We start from the raw sequence: 13347 nt of genomic DNA, 5'->3' as shown, positions 1-13347 counted from the left end.
TGCATTTTTTTGACCGCCGGCCTGTTGGCGGGTTGGCCGCCACTTTATCACCGACCGCCAGGGTCAGAATGACCCCCTTAATCTGCAAAAGCCAGCAGTAGGCACACAAAACACATAGGTTACTGGTTATTCTGCAACGTAAGCAGTAGTCAGAAAAACACTACTAAAGGAATGCACATGTCATGCTAAACAAACGATCATCCTTGCCAAAAATATTATCAAGACTGCGCATAACAGGACACAGCACAAAAGTTCATGGCATTAGCAAACACCAAGACAATATCATGAATGCAACAACAACGTCATGAGAACATATCATAATAAAGGAGGATATCATGAAAAACACATGACCTCTAAAATTCCCCAAACATAGTAACCACATGATCACCCTTGCCAAAACACCATCATAGCTGCACACACGGGAAAACATCACTAAGATGGTGCATGGCAGATCAAGCACATTAGTATGGACGTCCAAACACAATCCTAGCTGAACATGACATGGATCCACCCTGCAAGTTAGGTGTATTGCAGGAGGAAATCACCACGATTCATCAATAATATCTCCTGCGCAAGGTTTCCCCACAATGCAAGCAGGATCAGGGACCTTCTTTGAGGGTCACCACCCCGTCCTGCTCACTGCTCCAACTATGCTGTGCCAGGAGAGGCAGCACACCAGACAGATGACCCCACTCTTCACTCTTGGGCCACCTCGTTTCCTTAACCCTCAGCCGAGCAGGAGTCTCCGATAAGGCTTCCCTCCCATCAGGCAAGGTACAATAAGGGGACCGGCTCCCTGGTGTCTCAGGAGACCGTGTGTCACACTCTGAGGCCAGGGATCTCTGCGGGCTGAGCCTCCTGTCCGGAGGCCCTACCTGACTCTTCCAGCAGCCCTCCGATCCCCACGAGGGGCTTCGCTGCCCTTGGGGACTCCTGGGGCTTTCTCCATGGCACCCTACAAGGTGCACAAGCAGTCCACTGTCCCGGACCACGGCAGTGATGTTGTCAGGAAGCAGTTCCTGATGGTGTCCCAGGGGCACTCTCCTACGCGCTCTGGTGCCCAGGGGCGCCGATCATGGAGTGCGCTTCATGAGTGCTGCATTTTCTCCTACAGCAGCCAAACAGAAGCGCTTTTCACTTGCTGCAATCAAATTAAGCACAGCACATCAGGGCTCAACCATAAGAGTGATCTTCCTGTGCCATGGCCATCAGCAGGAGCAACAGATGTAGTGCTATCCTTGCGCTCAGAGAGATAAAAGTGCACTTCCAGCACTTTAAGCAATAAATGGCAAGGGAGCAGGGGAAACGGCACCCAGACCCTGGAGACAGTCAAAGGGGAGCACAGGGCAGTAGGGCCCAAGCAGGCCAGCGCAAAGAGTAGCAGTCAGTGGCAGATCCTCCTAGTGAATTAGCAGGTCACAGGTCAGCACAATAGCAACAGTCCAAGGCGGTTGCTGGTGAGTCCCTCCAGCAGCATTCTGTGTCCAGTTCAATGTCTCTTATTGTCTCTCAACATAGGGAAAACCCCCTGTACTTATACTCAGTTTTGCACAATTCTTACAAAGAGGGGGAGAAGAGGTTTCAACAAGTTACAACTGGTTCTAGGAGTGTCTCCTCTCTCCTCCGGCACAGGCTCCAGACATCAGTTGGGGTAAATGAGCCCTTTGTGTGAGGTCAGGGCATATCCTTTACAAATGCAGGAGTGCCCTGCCTCCCCTTCTGTCAGCCCAGGAAGACAATTCAATATGCAGATGCACCTCTGTGACACCTCCCCCCTCCCGGTGTACAGGCTGCCTGAAAAGTATGCACAAAACCCAGCTGTTACTCTGCCCCAATGTGGATTGGAGTCAAGCTGCTAAACACCAGAGTCATAAGCACAGAGAAATGCTCACTTTCTAGAAGTGGCATTTCTGTAATGATAATAAAAAATACACCTACACCAGTGAGCAGCATTTCTCACTACCATTACAACCATACCAAACAGGCCTACGTTACCCCTTATAAGTCAAACAATACAACCCTAGTCATAAAGCAGGGCATTTCCAATGCAATCCTATGAGAAGGCAGCACTCACAGCAGTGAGAAACTTAATGGGCTGTGTGTTACTACCTGGACAAGCCACACAAACGGGCACATGTCCTGCCTTCTACATACATAGCACCATGCCGTTAGGGCTAGCTATGGCCTACCTTAGAGGTGACTTACTTGTAGTAAAAGGGGAGTTCCAGGCCTGGCAAGTAAATTTAGATCCAGTGTCCCTGTGGCAGTAAACTGTGTATGAAGGCCCTGTGCTAGCAGGCCAGAGACGGGTTTGAAAGGCTACTTCCATGGGTGGCGCAAGCAGCGCTGCAGGGTCACTAGTAGCATTTAATGTACAGGCCCTGGGCATAGGGATATTACTGTACAAGGGACTTAAAGGTAAATTAAATGTGTCAATTAGGTGTAAGCCAATCATACCAACTTTAGAAGGTAGAGCACCTGCACTCTAGCACTGATCAACAGTGATAAAGTGCTCAGAGTGCTAGAGCCAACAACAAAAGGTCAGAAAAAATTGGAGGAGGAAGGCAAAACATTTGGGGATGACCCTGCAAAAAGGGGCAGGTCCAACAACTGTTGTCAAGGGCTAAGAGCACAGGCTGCACTTCAAAAGAATGTTTAGGCCTGGAAAAAGGTTTATTTTGCTAAGTCAAAATTCAAAATGGCAGTTTAAAACTGCACACACATGCTGTGATGGCAGGCCCAACGCACGTTTAAAACGCTACTTGAGTGGATGGCTCAATTAGTGCTGCAGGTCTACTTGTAGCATTTAATTTACACAGGCCTTGGGTACCTGTAGTACCACTTTACTAGGGACTTACTCATAAATTAAGTGGGCCAACTGGGTGTAAGCCAATGTAACAATACTTTAGGAACAAGGTATAAGAACTTTAGCACTGGTTAGCAGTAGTAAAGTGTGCAGAGTCTTATGGCCAGCAAAACGAAGTCTACAAAAACAGGAAGTCTAAAGGAAAAAAGCTGAGGAAAACCATGCCTACGATAAAAGGTTCAACACTGGTTATATTGTCAGGATGAGAAGTAGTTTATACTTATGCAGGAATACACAAAGTGGAGGATGTGGTAAATGTGGCTAGTCCTCAGCCCTTGATTACACCACTGGAAGAGATTAACTTCACATGTTACCATTTGGGAACACTATAAACTTCCCACCAATTAAGAATTTGACCACAGAAACAGGATTTAAAATGATGAAGTCCATTGCTCAGTTGTCAACTATTTGGTTTTGATTCTATCCTGTCTCTGGGTACCTTAGTCATTTTTTTCATAAAAACAGACCAGTAGCTAGTAACAAAAGGGCCTGCAACACTCTCTGTGCCTGCATGCTTTGAAGAGCACTTGGTAATGGTTTTTGATAGAAATGTGTCCTGGGGTAAGTGTCAGCCTTCTGTACAGCTGTCAGATATCACCTTCAGACTCAACAGGCCTTCAGGTGAAACAAAAATATACTAGAACTACAAGTTGGCCAAAAGGTAAACCATAAGAAGCATGCAAGAAAATCCATATGTTCACGATGCTTTACGTTTCTCTACTTTGGATACTACAAATGTAATCATTTGCAGTTGCTGTATCCTAATGATCAAGCTCATACACAGGTGACCTGCGTAAAATTAGAAGGCCCAATTCGCAAAGGTACTTTTGGTCTAAGTTTAGACTTTTAGTCTAACTTTAGACTTTTGGTCTAAGTTTAGACCAAAAGTCTAACTTTACTTGCAGTAAAGTTAGACTTTTGGTCTAAGTTTAGACTTTTGGCCTAAACTTAGACCAAACGTCTAAACTTAGACCAAAAATATAACTTTACTACGAGTAAAGTTAGACTTTAGGTCTAAAGATACATTTGTGGTCTAAGTTTACCTTTGTGAATCGGGCCCTAAGTGATTTAATTTTACAAGTTGACATATTCCTCACTATAGTAAGGCTGTTTGATGTCCCAGAGTAGCTATACAGAGGACAGATACAGGAAGCAGAAATTAATGATATATTTGTCCTAGCTGTTCCTTATACATAACAAGTGAGAGACGAGTTAATCTTTCCCTTGGAGCCCTGGTTAATCTTACCTGATGCAACATTAAATTGCTACGTTTTGTTTGGAAAGTGCTATTAAAATGAATGGTACATTGTAAAGCTAACCAGCCCAATGATGAACCTAGTTTGCTGTTATCTCTAACACAGACAGATGTTTTGTAATATGCAATATATTATTTTGCTAGTGGGTGGAGATGCACACTGGTCATAGGTCTCTGCCAGTACTTTCCAGTGCATCATAGTACATTCAGTTTGAGGCAGTCCACTACTTACAGTGTTTTCTTGTGGTCCCTTGAGTGTTGAAGAGCAGCCAGTGGTCTTAGTTATTGGCTGCAGTGTTTTGTTCTTCCGAACTCTTCAGACGGGCAAAGTATCCTAAGGGGTGGAAACGTGACCTGGTGCTTAGTGCCTGGAATGAGTGTCAAACAGCTCCCAGGTGAGGAATCCTGGCTACAGAAACCAAGCAACAGCTTCCCTTAGGGGTAGGAGCTTGTATATACATTGGTAAGCGGTGGACTCGGACACTGGCCAGTCCATGACTCTTCAAAGAGTTCAGAAAAATGAAACATTATTGTCAAGGGCTAAGAGCAATGGCTGCACTTCAACACTCAAGTGACTACAAGAAAAATGTTAAATTATGTACTAACATGAACTGCATTTAACATAAAGCACTGGGGAGAGCTGGGACAGACCTGTGACCAGTGTGAAACTCCACTGCCTTGCTGAGCACAAGTTCATGTCAAAAAGCATATATATTTCTGTCTGAGATTTACCCCATTCATTCCTTCTCATGGCAATACTCTCCTAGTCCCATCCAATACAATGAAACCACTAGGCCAGACCTGTGGGGCTATTTGTACATGAAAAGGCTCTGCAGCACGTATTCACTTCAGAACAGAGGCCAAAGAGACCCACTGAGACAGGTCCAGTAGGGTAGCAATGCCAATATGGGGCTTAGAAAAAGAAATTTCCTTTCAGGTTAAAAGGACCAAACAGGGAGGGGAGAGCTGAAACTGGGAAGCAGGAGGAAGGACTCATTGGTTTGATCCATGGATTTCCTGGACACAGTTTATGCCACAGTGCATGTACCAAGGAAGCCAATCACTTTGCTGCAAAACTAAGAGTGGGTAACCTAGCCTGTCTTTAAACTGAAGTCTGTCACACGGTGATGAATGCTTTCTGGAATAAAGTTGCTACATTTGTGACAATTATGGACATTGAGCCAGAGACTAAATTCGAAAACTGGGATACCGTCTCACTTTTTAATGTCATGTATTTTGCATTGTGATAACTACATGCAGTTGCAATATTTTGAATATAATTAACGTAGAGCTCTCGAAAGTGTAATCTCATGTCGTATTTCCCTACTAACAAGAAACTTCAGGGTTATGGAAACTGGTAAATCAACAAGGTTGGTTCAATTTCCAATGCAGTCGATAGTAGCATATGCAGAGCCACTGGTAAGGGAGGCATGATACCTGTCATTACCTTTTTATTTCCTAATAAATCCAGTGCACTAGGGTTGGGTAGATCACTCTATAAATAATTGGCCAGTTTATCCCATAAGATATCAGTCTTAGCCCACATCAGAAATTGTTAGGGAAAGAGAATGTGAAGGGAAGACTTTCCTGCATGTTGCATTGAAATATTTCAGACAAAAAACATTGGGGGGAGATGTCATCTATTTCCAGCATTTCATTTAACAGTGGAGAAGTCAATCTTCTGCTGACTTGCAGGGCTCAGAAGTCTTACAAATGAGCCTGCTTTTCCCTGCGAACACCTCATTCGAGGCTGCAGGATTTATTTTGCCTTCCTGGAGTTCCAGCCAGCCAGTTTATAGTACATACTTTTTCAAACCTGGAAGCTGCATTGTGAGACACTCATCTGCAACTGGATAAAATATTATAGGCCCTGAAAAGCAGGTCCTACAGGTTTGACAACTTTGCTACACAGTAGCAGTACCTATTCCATAAGGAGGAACCCTCAACACAGGTTCCAAATTTACGATCTTCATGAACTATCCTAGATGATATTAACAGGATCACAATAAAAGAGGTTGCAATCAAAAGTGTATCTTGTTTCTCGTTCCCACCATACCTTTTGTGTTCATGGTTACGACTTTGGGAAGTAGTATGGAGGTCAGACCTCTCATCTCTCTTTATGTGTAAGATGACTATCTGAATGAGTGTCATAACTTTGGATTTTGCTGCAGTAGTACATCCTGGAGTACCAGGGGTAATCTGCTAAATGACCGTAAAAATAAATTACATTGGCGGAATAACATTTGGTACTTATATCACTGTTAGGTTTTCAGATGAAAGTTTGGGCATAGAGGATGACCACTTATTCAATAGATCTGACCTTGTGAAGTTTCACGCCCCACTGAAATTGTCTGACTTACAGAAAAACTTTGAGGTGCAGTGATAAAAACTTTCAGAGGGACGAACCACTGACATCTGTCCACATGGAAGACACATTGGGCCTGACTGCGACCTTGGTGGATGGGATATTCCGTCACAAACATGACAGATATCCTGTCCATCGTATTACAAGCTCCATTATAGCTATGAAACTTGTAAAACTGCGGGTGGGATATCCGTCACATTTGTGATGGAGTATCCCATCCACCAAGGATGTAATCAGGCCCACTGTAACTTTTTCACATTCCCCATAGGACTAAAGAGTGCATTTTTAATGCCTTTGTAAGGCAGTATTTTGCTTTCTTCATAACTTTGCATCTCCTCATGGAATTTTCTTTATTATTGTGAAATCATTTATATTAAAAAGTTGGTCTTTTAAGCAAACTAGTCTTGTGTTCCCAAGTTGATTATGGCTTGTGTATTCTTGTTTGGCTATTTGCTACACACATATCATATCCATTTCCACACAGAAGTATCTTGTTTCTTGCAAATATCCAAATGTAGGCCAGGAAGACCTCAGCAAAACTAATTTACCCGAAGAGACGTTGTGTGATAAATCAACAACACACATTAGCAGACAGCAATAATTTCTTGCTATAAACTATTTTGCACTGTGTCTTTGATACAGTCACAGAGGACAATATGCTTATGTACCGCATATTATAATCCTATGTTATTTACCAAATATCTACAGGACTGCACTTTCTGAACTCAAGGGCATGATCTGTGTTTTAGACACTGTTCTCTATACATGCTGGGAGGTATGTTAACCATTTAGGACATCTTATGGTGATTAAATCCTGAGACCAGTTGAGTACTTGCAGATTTCTGTATTAAGTGCATTAAAAACCTATTTCATTCTTAACAGAATCATACAATGAGAGTTGCTGGATATTTGAGAAAAAGGATCGCAAGCTGACCATATAGAAGAATGATGTTGAAGGGCAAGTTCCTTTATAAGGTTGCAGAACTGTGAGGTGACGTGATGTTTGTTTAATGGTTGGCAGAAGGTATTTCACCACACTCCCAATTATCAGTGCCATGTACGGACAGGTCAGTTAGTCTTTCTGTAGAGGAGCAACCCTCCTTATGCTCACTGTCAGGGTGAGTGGACATCAAGGTTTCACCTGTCCCCTTGGCCGCTCAGCCCTCATTAAGTTTGGATCACACTCTTCCTGGTATCTCACCATTCAAACCAGTGTCCCCCAACTTTAAATGGGAGAGGGGGGCGCACTGCCTGAAATGCTGAAAGCAGCAGAAACAATCTATTGCCCTGTTCTCGAGTAAGAACACCCACCGTTGCAATATTGGATCAGGCTAATCTTTCTGTTTCAACCGACCTATTGCTGAATCCTCTTGTGAATACCTCAGCAGATTATGTATGGTACTCCAGATCCTTGCAGAGTATTAAACGTATTTTGACATCCATTCTTTCCTTACTGGAAAAGAACACTGACAGTTCAGATCACATCTTAAATATTTTATTGGTTATACTGAAGAATTTGCCAGTAAGTGTAAACGGGGAAGAGAATAAGCCCAATGCAAAAAAACTCGCAACTTGTATAGCGGACATGAGTACCCAGGCAGGGGATCCCAGGTTCTCTCCCTACAGACAGGAAAAAAGAGATGTGATCAATCTTTGGTCCTAAGTGATCTGGAATCCCTCTTTATGGACGAAGTGCCACCAGCCAATGTGGGTACAAAAAACGTTCTAGACGCCTATAGCCAGGTCCAGGCCGTAGGGGAACCAAGTGAGGTCTTTCAGATCTTTAACAGAGTCACCAGGATCAATCCAAAATCAGGAGCTAGGCTGTCAGCTGGGAAAAAATTCCTTCTATGCAGCAAGGGATGCTATCCAAAAGGATAATGAAACTGCACTGAATATTTCCTGTCGGGGTGTTGGTCAGTCAGAAAGGGGAGAAGTTCATTAGGCATCTTGAGATCCTGCTTGATAGTCTTAACACGATTATAACAAATGGTAGGTTCCCAGGTGATCTGCCAGCTCAGCCGATGTTTGACAATGGAAGGGTAACATTTCTGATTAATTATGCAAATATATCTTCAGAACATTTTGGCTTAGAGAAGGCTCATTGTAGGTGATCCTGGGGTAGCAACCACTCGCCTCTTATTTTTTCACAGGCCAGGGTGGTTAAACCAAGAGACATGTGGCCAAATAGTTTCCCCCTGTACTGTAAAAATGAGCGTAGAGTTGTGTGGTCAGCCAAATTAAAATGTCATATTATAAATGGCCTAATGGGGGTGCTAGGGGCGCAGTTCTACTTACCTTTACACCACACAGTTAAATCTTTTGAAAAATGTAGTTCCTCTATAAGGGATATGGCGGCTGTAGGGCTGACAAGGGGAGGTTAGAAAGGACTGTTTCTTTAGTTCAAAAAAATTACAGGCTAAAGTAGCGCTTAAAAAACATATAAAGGAGGTATTAAAATGGGTGGGAAACATAGAAAGCGTATGATAGCACAACGCAGACAAAATGAAGCAAATTAGGTGGAGGGCAAAAGAGTGCCTATGGACAAAGGCAATCTTCTCCCTGCACACTGGTAACCTAAAGGGCTTTTGGCGCCTTTCTAATGGCATTCTTGGGCTTGTCAAACATATTAATGCAGTTCCAATCCCTGAAGACACTTAGGTTACTTACACTGTGGACCTGTATAAAGTCAAAGTTGATGCTGGGGGTGTCTCAGGTATGCCGCAGGTGAGTTTGAGGGTTAAGGGGGAGGAAGAGAGCATTCCGCTCCTCCATAGTGAGTGATAATGAAGCAGTGATTAAAGGCTTGAAAAGCTCAAGGGTGCAAGGGCCAGATAGCATCTCTTCTGACATTATTAAACACGACCCCCACCTGTGGGCACAGACCCTGGTATTGCTATATGGTGAAGTACCACTATTTGATGTAATAATTGGGGGACAAAATGTGATGGAAACCTGCAAAGGGAGCATTAGGGCTCCTTTATTTAAAAAGGGTGATATGGCACTGCCATCTACATATCGTATGATCACCCTGTTGGACATCCTGAGTAAAATCTATGCAAGGCATTTGTTGGGTCTATTGGAAGACTGGGTGAGGTCTGCTAGAATCTACCTCTGACCGAAATGGGCTTTCAGAAAGGATACTTAACTATGGATGGCTGAGTGATACTAAAGCTGCTGGTGGAAGATTATGACCTCAAATGGAAACAGACGCTTTACGTGTCTTACATCGACTTGTCAACTGCATTTGACACCATTAATAGATCTCTTTTATGGGAAAAGATGGCCAGAAGGAACTGCTGACTAGGAATTTTGAAGGTGGTAGTCCAATTGCATGAATGCTGCTCATGGACCAGATTGGTACTTGGGAGTGATGGGGCTTTAGTCTAAAAAGATCAGCACCCCAAACGGGTTAAAAGAAGGGTGTATTTTGGATCTGCTCTTCTTTTCAATTTACATAGTGAATGCCAAGGTAGACCTAAGTCAGTCAGGTAATTTCCTCCAAAGTTGTGGTGGGAATCCATATCCACATTTTTCTATGTGGATGGCATGGTGTTATTAGATCTTGCTCGAGTCAGGATGCAGTGGCAACTTGACGCTTTCTCATATTATTGTAATGGGAATGATCTAAAGACTAATAGGGACAAACCTAAGATCATAGATTTTATAAAAGGTAAGAGGCGACCTCTGATGATTAGGTGGTGGCTGAACGGTTCTCAATTGGAGGTACGAAATGAGTTATAATATATGGCCACATCATTACCTTTCCGACAAACCATGTCAATCCTTGGTGTCCTGCTTTTTCATGTAAATTGCAGACAAGGAAATATAAAAGAAGAATCGTTCCTGTGAAATGAAATACATCAGAAAACTGTTTTTGGTGTAATATTTGTGAAAAGTGTTTATAATAAGGTTAATCTAAATCAAATTAAATAATGCTGTTGCTGTGATTGTGTAGAAACATGGAGATATTCTATCTTTGCAGTGACAACGTGTAGCATCTAAACAAATAAACATGTTACCATAAGTATCTCTTTTTTACTGATCATCATTTCAAAGCCAATTGCTAATTTCCTTGCATAAAGTGCAGCTGTGATAATGCTCTGTGACCTATCTTTCACCTTGGCTGCTAGCTATGGCACATCAGAACTCAACTCTAATAACTTATTTACAACAGCTACATCATTTTTTTATTACAGGTGACTAAAGACATCACAACTCAACTGTAACAATGAAATTAAAGGTAGGCCTTTATACACAGATTTCAGCGTACAATATGTATATGGGATAAAGTAGCCCCCGTCCCACATTATAAAGACAACCCTTAGCCACTGAGTAGCCCCTTGACAATATAGAGCAACGACGTCTAAAGGTGAGTTAATTTGTAATGTCATGAAACTCCAAGGTGAATTGCAATATCATAATGCATGCCAGAGAGCATTTTTTCCTTATAATACAGCGTCACACAATCACCTTTCCTGCAAACCACTTAAATCATTGGTGCCTTGTGTTTCATATGAAAGTATGGTTGTACACAGAGAAAATAAAAGTGGAATTTAGTGAAAAAATAAAAGCATCAAAAAGAGGTTAGCAATTTGTTGCAAAATATATATTACAATCCGTTTAATGAAATTCACATTAAAATGGTGTTCAGGGTCAGAATGTGCGAAACATATGAAGAGATTCTATTTTTCAATTAATGATCATCAGTGTGCCAAAAATAAAAATGTTCTCATAATTATCTCCTTTCAGTTGATCACTGTTCCTTTAAGAAAACCAGATAATAAAAATGAAAAGTCAGCTTTCCTATTATTTGCACTGTTTAAACTGTAGTGTAGTTAGTTTCTGTGACCTGCATTTCACCTTGGCTGCTGGCAGTAGGCATTGTGACATCACAACTAAACTGCAATAACATATTACAACTTCGCAGCTGCTTCATTTCATTATTATGGGTAACTAGATATCACAAGTCATCTGTAACAAGGAAATCCGAGATCAGATCTTATGCTGCGATTTTAGGTTCCCGTGTATCATACATGTATCTGTACAACAGGTCCCTTAGCCTCTAAGCTATTGCACCAGCAAATGCACTTGCTACAAGGTGTACATCTTAAGTGTAATCGGTAAACTTCCTGTTGTTGGAGACTGAAGGCAGAGTGAAGATTCAAATCGGGCCAACTCAACGTTTCATTCTTCTACAATACGTAAAATGAGTACGGCTAAGTAAGGTTAAGTTCCAATGACATGACCGTCACCAGTCTCGCTTTTTCACTTAACAGCATTTACATTCTGGGTCATGTAGTTTCTCTCTTTTTTTATTGGTTTCAGAGCTGTTGGAGGCTGAAAGCAATCGTATAAAGGGTAACAACAGAGTGACAGGTGTCTAATAAATTAGCTCTCGCCAGTAAGAGCCTATGTTTGAGATCCAAAGTTGACAATTTGCTCCACAAATTATGAAACACCTAGAGTTACTGCTTGTTTTATAACAAACACAATTTTATTAGTTGTGATTTTCTAGGAAAACTACAAGTCCCAGAATGCAAAGGCTGTTACCTATTAAGTCTGGCTTGCGGTGTCAAACAAGGCGAGTCTTGGCAACGAGGATATCGTGTTGCATCCTGATGTTATGCCACGTTATCTCCATAGAGGTGGGCATGACTCACTGAGGGGCGCCATAGCTTGGCTCTTCGCGCAAAATGGACCACCGTCCTTCATCATCTATAACCAGTGCTTGAAATGGAAAAACAAAAGTGCAGGTACTCTGTGCCAGAGTACCTGCTTGTTTCTGAGAAGTGCTGGTACTCTCCAATTAAAAGTATTACGTTTTTCTTGAGATGTGCCGGTACTCTCCCTCTCAAAATAAAAAAGTGCCGGTACTCAGTACCGGACAGTACCGGCCCATTTAAAGCACTGTTTATAACACTATTGACCACAGCCCAAGCCCAATTTGGTCAGGAGCGGTCTGAAAGTGACGTCACACCGAAACCTTCCGGCGCCTAACCAGGTGGATCAGTAGGCGGTGCTCCACCAGCTTCAACGAAAGGGCTGACTGTGAACTCAACGGTGACAGCAGGGTCGCCATGGGGAGACCCGACCTCTGACCTACCTGCCCATACAGCTTTCTGGCCCTGGAGGTGAATGCCTGCACGTCGGTCACCTGGGGTGGACGCATGCCAGCCGAGGGCCTACTCCACCAGTTTTGCACGTTCCTCCACAGTAGTCCTCACTCTGACAGGCTCACAGCTGTGAGACGTGACGGCGATACTCTCAAATTGAGGTCCGACAAACCCCGAATTTCCCAAATTCGCTAAGGAGTGAGCTGCTCCGAGCAGGCCGGTCACAGGGTCTCTGCCGTAGCCAATGCTGTTATTTTTAGTGACACAGAATTCCTCCCCAGTTCATTTACCTTCCAAGTTGCTCTAACTAAGTGCAGAAAACAGCTGTGGGCATATCATCTTACAGGAAGCTTCGAGTCAAGAAAACAGAGCGGTGGCCTTAGGACGGTAATGGCAGGAGGGAGGTGTACGGGAATAGCTGCCGCCCCAGTGCTATCTAGTTGTGAAATGTATGTTAGGTTTCCGTTCCGAAAATGGGGGATGACGTCATACACAAACAACACTCGTTGTCAAAGCTTGTAATCAAACTATGCTGCTGGTTTAACCAGTAGTTTTGCAAACAAGGGTGCATGCAAGCGAAATGCTTTGACTGCTGTTATTGCAATACACATCAGCAATTATTAGGGTTCAATGGGCTCCTCGGAGTTCTAGGACCCGGTGCCACTGCACTTTCTGAACAAAGGATAGCTACGCCATTGGGTTTAACAGAAACTCCTTTCACAAACGGAGTTCCACTGTGACGCCA

At 43.0% G+C, this 13347-nt stretch overlaps 1 protein-coding gene across 1 annotated transcript in view; it reads right to left on the bottom strand.

Moving 5' to 3' along the window:
• FGF13 (fibroblast growth factor 13) overlaps positions 1-13016 on the bottom strand; it is a 1071467-nt gene extending 1058451 nt beyond the window's left edge. Inside the window, exon 1 of the mRNA XM_069212428.1 lies at positions 12593-13016. The gene's annotated coding sequence lies outside the window, so the exon portion shown is untranslated. The remainder of the gene's footprint in view (positions 1-12592) is intronic.
• Positions 13017-13347: the final 331 nt, after the last annotated feature.

The sequence above is a fragment of the Pleurodeles waltl genome, chromosome 2_1, assembly GCF_031143425.1.
Source record: "Pleurodeles waltl isolate 20211129_DDA chromosome 2_1, aPleWal1.hap1.20221129, whole genome shotgun sequence".
Taxonomy (NCBI): Eukaryota; Metazoa; Chordata; class Amphibia; order Caudata; family Salamandridae; genus Pleurodeles; species Pleurodeles waltl.
The sequence above is the reverse complement of the archived record's forward strand: the minus strand, read 5'-3'. Positions and strand labels throughout refer to the sequence as shown.